The following is a 14,704-nucleotide window of genomic DNA, read 5'->3' as shown; positions in this document are numbered from 1 at the left end:
GTTGCACGCTGTGGCAAATAAGGAAGCGGTATTTAAACGGCGTGATACGTTTATTCATCCACAGAAGGCTGGAAGAAAAAAAGAGCCTGATGGCAGCGGTGGGATTCGAACCCACGCCTCCGAAGAGACTGGAGCCTTAATCCAGCGCCTTAGACCGCTCAGCCATGCTACCTGCGCAAAATCCCTGTGGCTGCGTACTCAAAACACGCACGCCATTTGGGAGCGTTCTGATCATTTCCTTTTCTTTCTTGTCAAAAGGTTGCAAGTCCCGACAATATCTTTCCATACACATGCAGCACTGCTGGCGGCATAGGTCATTTAGAACGCCTTCACCTCTACAAGACCGCAAAAACACAAGAAAACTAGATCAATGCTAAAATATTACACATCCCCCTCTATTTATTCTCACACAGAAAGAGTTTAAAGCGCAAGTTCCTCATGTTACATTCAGGTGAAATCTGCTAGCGTGTCAAATGACCACCAACAGGTGCAAACAAAAGATAACAATTGAACACCAGCATAGGGAAAGTGCTGTCCTCCAGTATTCAGCATTCAATTGCTGCCTCTAGGAAATCGATTCATTAACCTGTTTTGACAAAAAGGGAGTAAAGCAAAAAAAAGGAGGAACCCATAAAATGACACGCTGAAGGAACAGGGGGACTCTATTTTTGGTTCCCGACTCCTAGTTTAAAATCCACAGTATTCATTTGAAACAATCAGGAATCCTGCAGCATGTCAAATCTACCTACTGTAGATGAGCAGGACTTTTCCCGTTTTGACCATCAACATAATGAAATAACGCAAGTACGGGATATATGGATTATATATGCTAAGCCTGCTTTTTATCCAACTCTGGTATGACAAGAGATCTGTGCTTACTCTTCTCCAAAGCAAAAGCAGCATGACCCCGACGTGATTTGAACACGCAACCTTCTGATCTGGAGTCAGACGCACTACCGTTGCGCCACGAGGTCCATTGTAAAGGTCAATGTGGTCGTCAACAGAGTCGTCAACAGAGTAGCCAACAAAGGTAGTTTTTTTTCCCCCACCGACATAAAATTAGATCGATTCTGACAAATTAAATATTCAGCCTAAAGAGGAATGAAAATAAGTACTTTTCTTTTCAGCACAATACCACTGTAATTGAAGGCAAAGCAAAACAGAAAGGCACCGCACCAGCTAGCCAGTTTCTGTGTTTGTGGCCATGTGAAGCCATACCGGTTTAATTACATTACAATGGAACATGCAAATGCTGGGGTGAATCGTGCATGGTGTGGAATTCTCCACGTGACTTACTCTTTGCTAGCTTTATATTTAGGACAATTTATGGCCTCTTTCAAGTGAGAAGAAAGATGTTAAATTCTCTTCCTAAAGAAGGTGTTTTATGGAATTCAGTAGATGTATTTGAGGATGGCCTCGATGTTCTTGTGGCAAAGCTGGAAACTATGCCACTTTAGTATCTAAAGTGGGTATTGTAACACAGCTTGTTGATCCAAGGAGAAATCGGAATGCACATATGGAGTTCTAAAGGAATCCTGCTGCCCAATTTGGGGCACAATTAAAAAAGGCTTCAGGTCTTTCTTTTTTTCCTTTCTCCTTCTTTTGGAACAACAAGGGGAAGAAGGGTGGGTGAAATGTTGAAGCTGAGTCTTCTTTTCATCCTGCATTACTTTTCTAATTTTCTGTGTTACTGTTCCATTTTCAAAGATCAAATGAGTATGAAACAAGTGCATTTCCATGTCCACATAAGTTGCACGTTGTGGCAAATAAGGAAGCGGTATTTAAACGGCGTGATACGTTTATTCATCCACAGAAGGCTGGAAGAAAAAAGGAGCCTGATGGCAGCGGTGGGATTCGAACCCACGCCCCCGAAGAGACTGGAGCCTTAATCCAGCGCCTTAGACCGCTCAGCCACGCTACCTGCGCAAAATCCTTGTGGCTGCGTACTCAAAACACGCACGCCATTTGGGAGCGTTCTGATCATTTCATTTTCTTTCTTGTCAAAAGGTTGCAAGTCCCGACAATATCTTTCCACACTCATGCAGCACTGCTGGCGGCATAGGTCATTTAGAACGCCTTCACCTCTACAAGACCGCAAAAACACAAGAAAACTAGATCAATGCTAAAATATTACACATCCCCCTCTATGTATTCTCACACAGAAAGAGTTTAAAGCGCAAGTTCCTCATGTTACATTCAGGTGAAATCTGCTAGCGTGTCAAATGACCACCAACAGGTGCAAACAAAAGATAACAATTCAACACCAGCATAGGGAAAGTGCTGTCCTCCAGTATTCAGCATTCAAATGCTGCCTCTAGGAAATCGATTCATTAACCTGTTTTGACAAAAAGGGAGTAAAGCAATCAAAAAGGAGGAACCCATAAAATGACACGCTAAAGGAACACAGGGACTCTATTTTTGGTTCCCGAATCCTAGTTTAAAATCCACAGGATTCATTTGAAACAATCAGGAATCCTGCAGCATGTCGAATCTACCTACTGTAGATGAGCAGGACTTTTCCCGTTTTGACCATCAACATAATGAAATAACGCAAGTACGGGATATATGGATTATATATGCTAAGCCTGCTTGTTATCCAACTCTGGTATGACAAGAGATCTGTGCTTACTCTTCTCCAAAGCAAAAGCAGCATGACCCCGACGTGATTTGAACACGCAACCTTCTGATCTGGAGTCAGACGCGCTACCGTTGCGCCACGAGGTCTCATTGTAAAGGTAGACATGGTCGTCAACAGAGTAGCCAACAAAGGTAGGTTTTTTTCCCCCACCGACATAAAATTAGATCGATTCTGACAAATTAAATATTCAGCCTAAAGAGGAAAGAAAATAAGTACTTTTCTTTTCAGCACAATACCACTGTAATTGAAGGCAAAGCCAAACAGAAAGGCACCGCACCAGCTAGCCAGTTTCTGTGTTTGTGGCCATGTGAAGCCATACCGGTTTAATTACATTACAATGGAACATGCAAATGCTGGGGTGAATCGTGCATGGTGTGGAATTCTCCACGTGACTTACTCTTTGCTAGCTTTATATTTAGGACAATTTATGGCCTCTTTCAAGTGAGAAGAAAGATGTTAAATTCTCTTCCTAAAGAAGGTGTTTTATGGAATTCAGTAGATGTATTTGAGTATGGCCTCGATGTTCTTGTGGTAAAGCTGGAAACTATGCCACTTTAGTATCTAAAGTGGGTATTGTAACACAGCTTGTTGATCCAAGGAGAAATCGGAATGCACATATGGAGTTCTAAAGGAATCCTGCTGCCCAATGTGGGGCACAATTGAAAATGACTTCAGGTCTTTCTTTTTTTCCTTTCTCCTTCTTTTGGAACAACAAGGGGAAGAAGGGTGGGTGAAATGTTGAAGCTGAGTCTTCTTTTCATCCTGCATTACTTTTCTAACTTTCTGTGTTACTGTTCCATTTTCAAAGATCAAATGAGTATGAAACAAGTGCATTTCCATGTCCACATAAGTTGCACGCTGTGGCAAATAAGGAAGCGGTATTTAAACGGCGTGATACGTTTATTCATCCACAGAAGGCTGGAAGAAAAAAAGAGCCTGATGGCAGCGATGGGATTCGAACCCACGCCCCCGAAGAGACTGGAGCCTTAATCCAGCGCCTTAGACCGCTCGGCCACGCTACCTGCGCAAAATCCCTGTGGCTGCGTACTCAAAACACGCACGCCATTTGGGAGCGTTCTGATCATTTCCTTTTCTTTCTTGTCAAAAGGTTGCAAGTCCCGACAATATCTTTCCACACTCATGCAGCACTGCTGGCGGCATAGGTCATTTAGAACGCCTTCACCTCTACAAGACCGCAAAAACACAAGAAAACTAGATCAATGCTAAAATATTACACATCCCCCTCTATGTATTCTCACACAGAAAGAGTTTAAAGCGCAAGTTCCTCATGTTACATTCAGGTGAAATCTGCTAGCGTGTCAAATGACCACCAACAGGTGCAAACAAAAGATAACAATTCAACACCAGCATAGGGAAAGTGCTGTCCTCCAGTATTCAGCATTCAAATGCTGCCTCTAGGAAATCGATTCATTAACCTGTTTTGACAAAAAGGGAGTAAAGCAATCAAAAAGGAGGAACCCATAAAATGACACGCTAAAGGAACACAGGGACTCTATTTTTGGTTCCCGAATCCTAGTTTAAAATCCACAGGATTCATTTGAAACAATCAGGAATCCTGCAGCATGTCAAATCTACCTACTGTAGATGAGCAGGACTTTTCCCGTTTTGACCATCAACATAATGAAATAACGCAAGTACGGGATATATGGATTATATATGCTAAGCCTGCTTGTTATCCAACTCTGGTATGACAAGAGATCTGTGCTTACTCTTCTCCAAAGCAAAAGCAGCATGACCCCGACGTGATTTGAACACGCAACCTTCTGATCTGGAGTCAGACGCGCTACCATTGCGCCACGAGGTCTCATTGTAAAGGTGGACGCGGTCGTCAACAGAGTAGCCAACAAAGGTAGGTTTTTTTTCCCCCACCGACATAAAATTAGATTGATTCTGACAAATTAAATATTCAGCCTAAAGAGGAATGAAAATAAGTACTTTTCTTTTCAGCACAATACCACTGTAATTGAAGGCAAAGCCAAACAGAAAGGCACTGCACCAGCTAGCCAGTTTCTGTGTTTGTGGCCATGTGAAGCCATACCGGTTTAATTACATTACAATGGAACATGCAAATGCTGGGGTGAATCGTGCATGGTGTGGAATTCTCCACGTGACTTACTCTTTGCTAGCTTTATATTTAGGACAATGTATGGCCTCTTTCAAGTGAGAAGAAAGATGTTAAATTCTCTTCCTAAAGAAGGTGTTTTATGGAATTCAGTAGATGTATTTGAGTATGGCCTCGATGTTCTTGTGGCAAAGCTGGAAACTATGCCACTTTAGTATCTAAAGTGGGTATTGTAACACAGCTTGTTGATCCAAGGAGAAATCGGAATGCACATATGGAGTTCTAAAGGAATCCTGCTGCCCAATGTGGGGCACAATTGAAAATGACTTCAGGTCTTTCTTTTTTTCCTTTCTCCTTCTTTTGGAACAACAAGGGGAAGAAGGGTGGGTGAAATGTTGAAGCTGAGTCTTCTTTTCATCCTGCATTACTTTTCTAACTTTCTGTGTTACTGTTCCATTTTTAAAGATCAAATGAGTATGAAACAAGTGCATTTCCATGTCCACATAAGTTGCACGCTGTGGCAAAAAAGGAAGCGGTATTTAAACTGCGTGATACGTTTATTCATCCACAGAAGGCTGGAAGAAAAAAAAGAGTCTGATGGCAGCGGTGGGATTCGAACCCACGCCCCCAAAGAGACTGGAGCCTTAATCCAGCGCCTTAGACCGCTCGGCCACGCTACCTGCGCAAAATCCCTGTGGCTGCGTACTCAAAACACGCACGCCATTTGGGAGCGTTCTGATCATTTCCTTTTCTTTCTTGTCAAAAGGTTGCAAGTCCCGACAATATCTTTCCACACTCATGCAGCACTGCTGACGGCATAGGTCATTTAGAACGCCTTCACCTCTACAAGACCGCAAAAACACAAGAAAACTAGATCAATGCTAAAATATTACACATCCCCCTCTATTTATTCTCACACAGAAAGAGTTTAAAGCGCAAGTTCCTCATGTTACATTCAGGTGAAATCTGCTAGCGTGTCAAATGACCACCAACAGGTGCAAACAAAAGATAACAATTCAACACCAGCATAGCGAAAGTGCTGTCCTCCAGTATTCAGCATTCAAATGCTGCCTCTAGGAAATCGATTCATTAACCTGTTTTGACAAAAAGGGAGTAAAGCAAAAAAAAGGAGGAACCCATAAAATGACACGCTAAAGGAACAGGGGGACTCTATTTTTGGTTCCCGACTCCTAGTTTAAAATCCACAGGATTCATTTGAAACAATCAGGAATCCTGCAGCATGTCAAATCTACCTACTGTAGATGAGCAGGACTTTTCCCGTTTTGACCATCAACATAATGAAATAACGCAAGTACGGGATATATGGATTATATATGCTAAGCCTGCTTTTTATCCAACTCTGGTATGACAAGAGATCTGTGCTTACTCTTCTCCAAAGCAAAAGCAGCATGACCCCGACGTGATTTGAACACACAACCTTCTGATCTGGAGTCAGACACGCTACCGTTGCGCCACAAGGTCTCATTGTAAAGGTGGACGTGGTCGTCAACAGAGTAGCCAACAAAGGTAGTTTTTTTCCCCCACCGACATAAAATTAGATCGATTCTGACAAATTAAATATTCAGCCTAAAGAGGAAAGAAAATAAGTACTTTTCTTTTCAGCACAATACCACTGTAATTGAAGGCAAAGCCAAACAGAAAGGCACTGCACCAGCTAGCCAGTATCTGTGTTTGTGGCCATGTGAAGCCATACCGGTTTAATTACATTACAATGGAACATGCAAATGCTGGGGTGAATCGTGCATGGTGTGGAATTCTCCACGTGACTTACTCTTTGCTAGCTTTATATTTAGGACAATTTATGGCCTCTTTCAAGTGAGAAGAAAGATGTTAAATTCTCTTCCTAAAGAAGGTGTTTTATGGAATTCAGTAGATGTATTTGAGGATGGCCTCGATGTTCTTGTGGCAAAGCTGGAAACTATGCCACTTTAGTATCTAAAGTGGGTATTGTAGCACAGCTTGTTGATCCAAGGAGAAATCGGAATGCACATATGGAGTTCTAAAGGAATCCTGCTGCCCAACTTGGGGCACAATTGAAAATGACTTCAGGTCTTTCTTTTTTTCCTTTCTCCTTCTTTTGGAACAACAAGGGGAAGAAGGGTGGGTGAAATGTTGAAGCCGAGTCTTCTTTTCATCCTGCATTACTTTTCTAACTTTCTGTGTTACTGTTCCATTTTCAAAAATCAAATGAGTATGCAACAAGTGCATTTCCATGTCCACATAAGTTGCACGTTGTGGCAAATAAGGAAGCGGTATTTAAACGGCGTGATACGTTTATTCATCCACAGAAGGCTGGAAGAAAAAAAGAGCCTGATGGCAGCGGTGGGATTCGAACCCACGCCCCCGAAGAGACTGGAGCCTTAATCCAGCGCCTTAGACCGCTCGGCCACGCTACCTGCGCAAAATTCCTGTGGCTGCGTACTCAAAACACGCACGCCATTTGGGAGCGTTCTGATCATTTCATTTTCTTTCTTGTCAAAAGGTTGCAAGTCCCGACAATATCTTTCCACACTCATGCAGCACTGCTGGCGGCATAGGTCATTTAGAACGCCTTCACCTCTACAAGACCGCAAAAACACAAGAAAACTAGATCAATGCTAAAATATTACACATCCCCCTCTATGTATTCTCACACAGAAAGAGTTTAAAGCGCAAGTTCCTCATGTTACATTCAGGTGAAATCTGCTAGCATGTCAAATGACCACCAACAGGTGCAAACAAAAGATAACAATTCAACACCAGCATAGGGAAAGTGCTGTCCTCCAGTATTCAGCATTCAAATGCTGCCTCTAGGAAATCGATTCATTAACCTGTTTTGACAAAAAGGGAGTAAAGCAATCAAAAAGGAGGAACCCATAAAATGACACGCTAAAGGAACACGGGGACTCTATTTTTGGTTCCCGACTCCTAGTTTAAAATCCACAGGATTCATTTGAAACAATCAGGAATCCTGCAGCATGTCAAATCTACCTACTGTAGATGAGCAGTACTTTTCCCGTTTTGACCATCAACATAATGAAATAACGCAAGTACAGGATATATGGATTATATATGCTAAGCCTGCTTGTTATCCAACTCTGGTATGACAAGAGATCTGTGCTTACTCTTCTCCAAAGCAAAAGCAGCATGACCCCGACGTGATTTGAACACACAACCTTCTGATCTGGAGTCAGACGCGCTACCGTTGCGCCACGAGGTCTCATTGTAAAGGTAGACGTGGTCGTCAACAGAGTAGCCAACAAAGGTAGGTTTTTTTCCCCCACCGACATAAAATTAGATCGATTCTGACAAATTAAATATTCAGCCTAAAGAGGAAAGAAAATAAGTACTTTTCTTTTCAGCACAATACCACTGTAATTGAAGGCAAAGCCAAACAGAAAGGCACCGCACCAGCTAGCCAGTTTCTGTGTTTGTGGCCATGTGAAGCCATACCGGTTTAATTACATTACAATGGAACATGCAAATGCTGGGGTGAATCGTGCATGGTGTGGAATTCTCCACGTGACTTACTCTTTGCTAGCTTTATATTTAGGACAATTTATGGCCTCTTTCAAGTGAGAAGAAAGATGTTAAATTCTCTTCCTAAAGAAGGTGTTTTATGGAATTCAGTAGATGTATTTGAGTATGGCCTCGATGTTCTTGTGGCAAAGCTGGAAACTATGCCACTTTAGTATCTAAAGTGGGTATTGTAACACAGCTTGTTGATCCAAGGAGAAATCGGAATGCACATATGGAGTTCTAAAGGAATCCTGCTGCCCAATGTGGGGCACAATTGAAAATGACTTCAGGTCTTTCTTTTTTTCCTTTCTCCTTCTTTTGGAACAACAAGGGGAAGAAGGGTGGGTGAAATGTTGAAGCTGAGTCTTCTTTTCATCCTGCATTACTTTTCTAACTTTCTGTGTTACTGTTCCATTTTTAAAGATCAAATGAGTATGAAACAAGTGCATTTCCATGTCCACATAAGTTGCACGCTGTGGCAAAAAAGGAAGCGGTATTTAAACTGCGTGATACGTTTATTCATCCACAGAAGGCTGGAAGAAAAAAAAGAGTCTGATGGCAGCGGTGGGATTCGAACCCACGCCCCCAAAGAGACTGGAGCCTTAATCCAGCGCCTTAGACCGCTCGGCCACGCTACCTGCGCAAAATCCCTGTGGCTGCGTACTCAAAACACGCACGCCATTTGGGAGCGTTCTGATCATTTCCTTTTCTTTCTTGTCAAAAGGTTGCAAGTCCCGACAATATCTTTCCACACTCATGCAGCACTGCTGACGGCATAGGTCATTTAGAACGCCTTCACCTCTACAAGACCGCAAAAACACAAGAAAACTAGATCAATGCTAAAATATTACACATCCCCCTCTATTTATTCTCACACAGAAAGAGTTTAAAGCGCAAGTTCCTCATGTTACATTCAGGTGAAATCTGCTAGCGTGTCAAATGACCACCAACAGGTGCAAACAAAAGATAACAATTCAACACCAGCATAGCGAAAGTGCTGTCCTCCAGTATTCAGCATTCAAATGCTGCCTCTAGGAAATCGATTCATTAACCTGTTTTGACAAAAAGGGAGTAAAGCAAAAAAAAGGAGGAACCCATAAAATGACACGCTAAAGGAACAGGGGGACTCTATTTTTGGTTCCCGACTCCTAGTTTAAAATCCACAGGATTCATTTGAAACAATCAGGAATCCTGCAGCATGTCAAATCTACCTACTGTAGATGAGCAGGACTTTTCCCGTTTTGACCATCAACATAATGAAATAACGCAAGTACGGGATATATGGATTATATATGCTAAGCCTGCTTTTTATCCAACTCTGGTATGACAAGAGATCTGTGCTTACTCTTCTCCAAAGCAAAAGCAGCATGACCCCGACGTGATTTGAACACGCAACCTTCTGATCTGGAGTCAGACACGCTACCGTTGCGCCACAAGGTCTCATTGTAAAGGTGGACGTGGTCGTCAACAGAGTAGCCAACAAAGGTAGTTTTTTTCCCCCACCGACATAAAATTAGATCGATTCTGACAAATTAAATATTCAGCCTAAAGAGGAAAGAAAATAAGTACTTTTCTTTTCAGCACAATACCACTGTAATTGAAGGCAAAGCCAAACAGAAAGGCACTGCACCAGCTAGCCAGTATCTGTGTTTGTGGCCATGTGAAGCCATACCGGTTTAATTACATTACAATGGAACATGCAAATGCTGGGGTGAATCGTGCATGGTGTGGAATTCTCCACGTGACTTACTCTTTGCTAGCTTTATATTTAGGACAATTTATGGCCTCTTTCAAGTGAGAAGAAAGATGTTAAATTCTCTTCCTAAAGAAGGTGTTTTATGGAATTCAGTAGATGTATTTGAGGATGGCCTCGATGTTCTTGTGGCAAAGCTGGAAACTATGCCACTTTAGTATCTAAAGTGGGTATTGTAGCACAGCTTGTTGATCCAAGGAGAAATCGGAATGCACATATGGAGTTCTAAAGGAATCCTGCTGCCCAACTTGGGGCACAATTGAAAATGACTTCAGGTCTTTCTTTTTTTCCTTTCTCCTTCTTTTGGAACAACAAGGGGAAGAAGGGTGGGTGAAATGTTGAAGCCGAGTCTTCTTTTCATCCTGCATTACTTTTCTAACTTTCTGTGTTACTGTTCCATTTTCAAAAATCAAATGAGTATGCAACAAGTGCATTTCCATGTCCACATAAGTTGCACGTTGTGGCAAATAAGGAAGCGGTATTTAAACGGCGTGATACGTTTATTCATCCACAGAAGGCTGGAAGAAAAAAAGAGCCTGATGGCAGCGGTGGGATTCGAACCCACACCCCCGAAGAGACTGGAGCCTTAATCCAGCGCCTTAGACCGCTCGGCCACGCTACCTGCGCAAAATTCCTGTGGCTGCGTACTCAAAACACGCACGCCATTTGGGAGCGTTCTGATCATTTCATTTTCTTTCTTGTCAAAAGGTTGCAAGTCCCGACAATATCTTTCCACACTCATGCAGCACTGCTGGCGGCATAGGTCATTTAGAACGCCTTCACCTCTACAAGACCGCAAAAACACAAGAAAACTAGATCAATGCTAAAATATTACACATCCCCCTCTATTTATTCTCACACAGAAAGAGTTTAAAGCGCAAGTTCCTCATGTTACATTCAGGTGAAATCTGCTAGCGTGTCAAATGACCACCAACAGGTGCAAACAAAAGATAACAATTCAACACCAGCATAGGGAAAGTGCTGTCCTCCAGTATTCAGCATTCAAATGCTGCCTCTAGGAAATCGATTCATTAACCTGTTTTGACAAAAAGGGAGTAAAGCAAAAAAAAGGAGGAACCCATAAAATGACACGCTAAAGGAACAGGGGGACTCTATTTTTGGTTCCCGACTCCTAGTTTAAAATCCACAGGATTCATTTGAAACAATCAGGAATCCTGCAGCATGTCAAATCTACCTACTGTAGATGAGCAGGACTTTTCCCGTTTTGACCATCAACATAATGAAATAACGCAAGTACGGGATATATGGATTATATATGCTAAGCCTGCTTTTTATCCAACTCTGGTATGACAAGAGATCTGTGCTTACTCTTCTCCAAAGCAAAAGCAGCATGACCCCGACGTGATTTGAACACGCAACCTTCTGATCTGGAGTCAGACGTGCAACCGTTGCGCCACGAGGTCTCATTGTAAAGGTGGACGTGGTCGTCAACAGAGTAGCCAACAAAGGTAGGTTTTTTTCCCCCACCGACATAAAATTAGATAGATTCTGACAAATTAAATATTCAGCCTAAAGAGGAAAGAAAATAAGTACTTTTCTTTTCAGCACAATACCACTGTAATTGAAGGCAAAGCCAAACAGAAAGGCACTGCACCAGCTAGCCAGTTTCTGTGTTTGTGGCCATGTGAAGCCATACCGGTTTAATTACATTACAATGGAACATGCAAATGCTGGGGTGAATCGTGCATGGTGTGGAATTCTCCACGTGACTTACTCTTTGCTAGCTTTATATTTAGGACAATTTATGGCCTCTTTCAAGTGAGAAGAAAGATGTTAAATTCTCTTCTTAAAGAAGGTGTTTTATGGAATTCAGTAGATGTATTTGAGGATGGCCTCGATGTTCTTGTGGCAAAGCTGGAAACTATGCCACTTTAGTATCTAAAGTGGGTATTGTAACACAGCTTGTTGATCCAAGGAGAAATCGGAATGCACATATGGAGTTCTAAAGGAATCATGCTGCCCAATTTGGGGCACAATTGAAAATGACTTCAGGTCTTTCTTTTTTTCCTTTCTCCTTCTTTTGGAACAACAAGGGGAAGAAGGGTGGGTGAAATGTTGAAGCTGAGTCTTCTTTTCATCCTGCATTACTTTTCTAACTTTCTGTGTTACTGTTCCATTTTCAAAGATCAAATGAGTATGAAACAAGTGCATTTCCATGTCCACATAAGTTGCACGCTGTGGCAAATAAGGAAGCGGTATTTAAACGGCTTGATACGTTTATTCATCCACAGAAGGCTGGAAGAAAAAAATGAGCCTGATGGCAGCGGTGGGATTCGAACCCACGCCCCCAAAGAGACTGGAGCCTTAATCCAGCGCCTTAGACCGCTCGGCCACGCTACCTGCGCAAAATCCCTGTGGCTGCGTACTCAAAACACGCACGCCATTTGGGAGCGTTCTGATCATTTCCTTTTCTTTCTTGTCAAAAGGTTGCAAGTCCCGACAATATCTTTCCACACTCATGCAGCACTGCTGACGGCATAGGTCATTTAGAACGCCTTCACCTCTACAAGACCGCAAAAACACAAGAAAACTAGATCAATGCTAAAATATTACACATCCCCCTCTATTTATTCTCACACAGAAAGAGTTTAAAGCGCAAGTTCCTCATGTTACATTCAGGTGAAATCTGCTAGCGTGTCAAATGACCACCAACAGGTGCAAACAAAAGATAACAATTCAACACCAGCATAGCGAAAGTGCTGTCCTCCAGTATTCAGCATTCAAATGCTGCCTCTAGGAAATCGATTCATTAACCTGTTTTGACAAAAAGGGAGTAAAGCAAAAAAAAGGAGGAACCCATAAAATGACACGCTAAAGGAACAGGGGGACTCTATTTTTGGTTCCCGACTCCTAGTTTAAAATCCACAGGATTCATTTGAAACAATCAGGAATCCTGCAACATGTCAAATCTACCTACTGTAGATGAGCAGGACTTTTCCCGTTTTGACCATCAACATAATGAAATAACGCAAGTACGGGATATATGGATTATATATGCTAAGCCTGCTTTTTATCCAACTCTGGTATGACAAGAGATCTGTGCTTACTCTTCTCCAAAGCAAAAGCAGCATGACCCCGACGTGATTTGAACACGCAACCTTCTGATCTGGAGTCAGACACGCTACCGTTGCGCCACAAGGTCTCATTGTAAAGGTGGACGTGGTCGTCAACAGAGTAGCCAACAAAGGTAGTTTTTTTCCCCCACCGACATAAAATTAGATAGATTCTGACAAATTAAATATTCAGCCTAAAGAGGAAAGAAAATAAGTACTTTTCTTTTCAGCACAATACCACTGTAATTGAAGGCAAAGCCAAACAGAAAGGCACTGCACCAGCTAGCCAGTATCTGTGTTTGTGGCCATGTGAAGCCATACCGGTTTAATTACATTACAATGGAACATGCAAATGCTGGGGTGAATCGTGCATGGTGTGGAATTCTCCACGTGACTTACTCTTTGCTAGCTTTATATTTAGGACAATTTATGGCCTCTTTCAAGTGAGAAGAAAGATGTTAAATTCTCTTCCTAAAGAAGGTGTTTTATGGAATTCAGTAGATGTATTTGAGGATGGCCTCGATGTTCTTGTGGCAAAGCTGGAAACTATGCCACTTTAGTATCTAAAGTGGGTATTGTAGCACAGCTTGTTGATCCAAGGAGAAATCGGAATGCACATATGGAGTTCTAAAGGAATCCTGCTGCCCAACTTGGGGCACAATTGAAAATGACTTCAGGTCTTTCTTTTTTTCCTTTCTCCTTCTTTTGGAACAACAAGGGGAAGAAGGGTGGGTGAAATGTTGAAGCCGAGTCTTCTTTTCATCCTGCATTACTTTTCTAACTTTCTGTGTTACTGTTCCATTTTCAAAAATCAAATGAGTATGCAACAAGTGCATTTCCATGTCCACATAAGTTGCACGTTGTGGCAAATAAGGAAGCGGTATTTAAACGGCGTGATACGTTTATTCATCCACAGAAGGCTGGAAGAAAAAAAGAGCCTGATGGCAGCGGTGGGATTCGAACCCACGCCCCCGAAGAGACTGGAGCCTTAATCCAGCGCCTTAGACCGCTCGGCCACGCTACCTGCGCAAAATTCCTGTGGCTGCGTACTCAAAACACGCACGCCATTTGGGAGCGTTCTGATCATTTCATTTTCTTTCTTGTCAAAAGGTTGCAAGTCCCGACAATATCTTTCCACACTCATGCAGCACTGCTGGCGGCATAGGTCATTTAGAACGCCTTCACCTCTACAAGACCGCAAAAACACAAGAAAACTAGATCAATGCTAAAATATTACACATCCCCCTCTATTTATTCTCACACAGAAAGAGTTTAAAGCGCAAGTTCCTCATTTTACATTCAGGTGAAATCTGCTAGCATGTCAAATGACCACCAACAGGTGCAAACAAAAGATAACAATTCAACACCAGCATAGGGAAAGTGCTGTCCTCCAGTATTCAGCATTCAAATGCTGCCTCTAGGAAATCGATTCATTAACCTGTTTTGACAAAAAGTTAGTAAAGCAAAAAAAAAGGAGGAACCCATAAAATGACACGCTAAAGGAACAGGGGGACTCTATTTTTGGTTCCCGACTCCTATTTTAAAATCCACAGGATTCATTTGAAACAATCAGGAATCCTGCAGCATGTCAAATCTACCTACTGTAGATGAGCAGGACTTTTCCCGTTTTGACCATC

The 14,704-nt window shown here is 42.3% G+C and overlaps 12 non-coding genes across 12 annotated transcripts; all 12 read right to left on the bottom strand.

The window, feature by feature from the left end:
- Positions 1–902: 902 nt before the first annotated feature.
- TRNAW-CCA (transfer RNA tryptophan (anticodon CCA)) lies at positions 903–974 on the bottom strand. Its single transcript has one exon. It is a non-coding gene; the product is annotated as a tRNA-Trp (tRNA).
- Positions 975–2,652: 1,678 nt separating this feature from the next.
- TRNAW-CCA (transfer RNA tryptophan (anticodon CCA)) lies at positions 2,653–2,724 on the bottom strand. Its single transcript has one exon. It is a non-coding gene; the product is annotated as a tRNA-Trp (tRNA).
- Positions 2,725–4,391: 1,667 nt separating this feature from the next.
- Positions 4,392–4,463, bottom strand: TRNAW-CCA (transfer RNA tryptophan (anticodon CCA)). The gene has a single exon. It is a non-coding gene; the product is annotated as a tRNA-Trp (tRNA).
- An 856-nt stretch (positions 4,464–5,319) lies between these two features.
- TRNAL-AAG (transfer RNA leucine (anticodon AAG)) lies at positions 5,320–5,401 on the bottom strand. The gene has a single exon. It is a non-coding gene; the product is annotated as a tRNA-Leu (tRNA).
- Positions 5,402–7,056: 1,655 nt separating this feature from the next.
- Positions 7,057–7,138, bottom strand: TRNAL-AAG (transfer RNA leucine (anticodon AAG)). Its single transcript has one exon. It is a non-coding gene; the product is annotated as a tRNA-Leu (tRNA).
- Positions 7,139–7,869: 731 nt separating this feature from the next.
- Positions 7,870–7,941, bottom strand: TRNAW-CCA (transfer RNA tryptophan (anticodon CCA)). The gene has a single exon. It is a non-coding gene; the product is annotated as a tRNA-Trp (tRNA).
- Positions 7,942–8,796: 855 nt separating this feature from the next.
- TRNAL-AAG (transfer RNA leucine (anticodon AAG)) lies at positions 8,797–8,878 on the bottom strand. Its single transcript has one exon. It is a non-coding gene; the product is annotated as a tRNA-Leu (tRNA).
- A 730-nt stretch (positions 8,879–9,608) lies between these two features.
- TRNAW-CCA (transfer RNA tryptophan (anticodon CCA)) lies at positions 9,609–9,680 on the bottom strand. The gene has a single exon. It is a non-coding gene; the product is annotated as a tRNA-Trp (tRNA).
- An 853-nt stretch (positions 9,681–10,533) lies between these two features.
- Positions 10,534–10,615, bottom strand: TRNAL-AAG (transfer RNA leucine (anticodon AAG)). Its single transcript has one exon. It is a non-coding gene; the product is annotated as a tRNA-Leu (tRNA).
- Positions 10,616–12,272: 1,657 nt separating this feature from the next.
- TRNAL-AAG (transfer RNA leucine (anticodon AAG)) lies at positions 12,273–12,354 on the bottom strand. Its single transcript has one exon. It is a non-coding gene; the product is annotated as a tRNA-Leu (tRNA).
- Positions 12,355–13,084: 730 nt separating this feature from the next.
- On the bottom strand, positions 13,085–13,156 carry TRNAW-CCA (transfer RNA tryptophan (anticodon CCA)). Its single transcript has one exon. It is a non-coding gene; the product is annotated as a tRNA-Trp (tRNA).
- Positions 13,157–14,009: 853 nt separating this feature from the next.
- TRNAL-AAG (transfer RNA leucine (anticodon AAG)) lies at positions 14,010–14,091 on the bottom strand. Its single transcript has one exon. It is a non-coding gene; the product is annotated as a tRNA-Leu (tRNA).
- Between the last annotated feature and the right edge of the window lie 613 nt (positions 14,092–14,704).

Source organism: Pelobates fuscus, chromosome 3 (assembly GCF_036172605.1).
Source record: "Pelobates fuscus isolate aPelFus1 chromosome 3, aPelFus1.pri, whole genome shotgun sequence".
Taxonomy (NCBI): Eukaryota; Metazoa; Chordata; class Amphibia; order Anura; family Pelobatidae; genus Pelobates; species Pelobates fuscus.
This window is presented reverse-complemented; position numbering and strand designations above follow the sequence as displayed.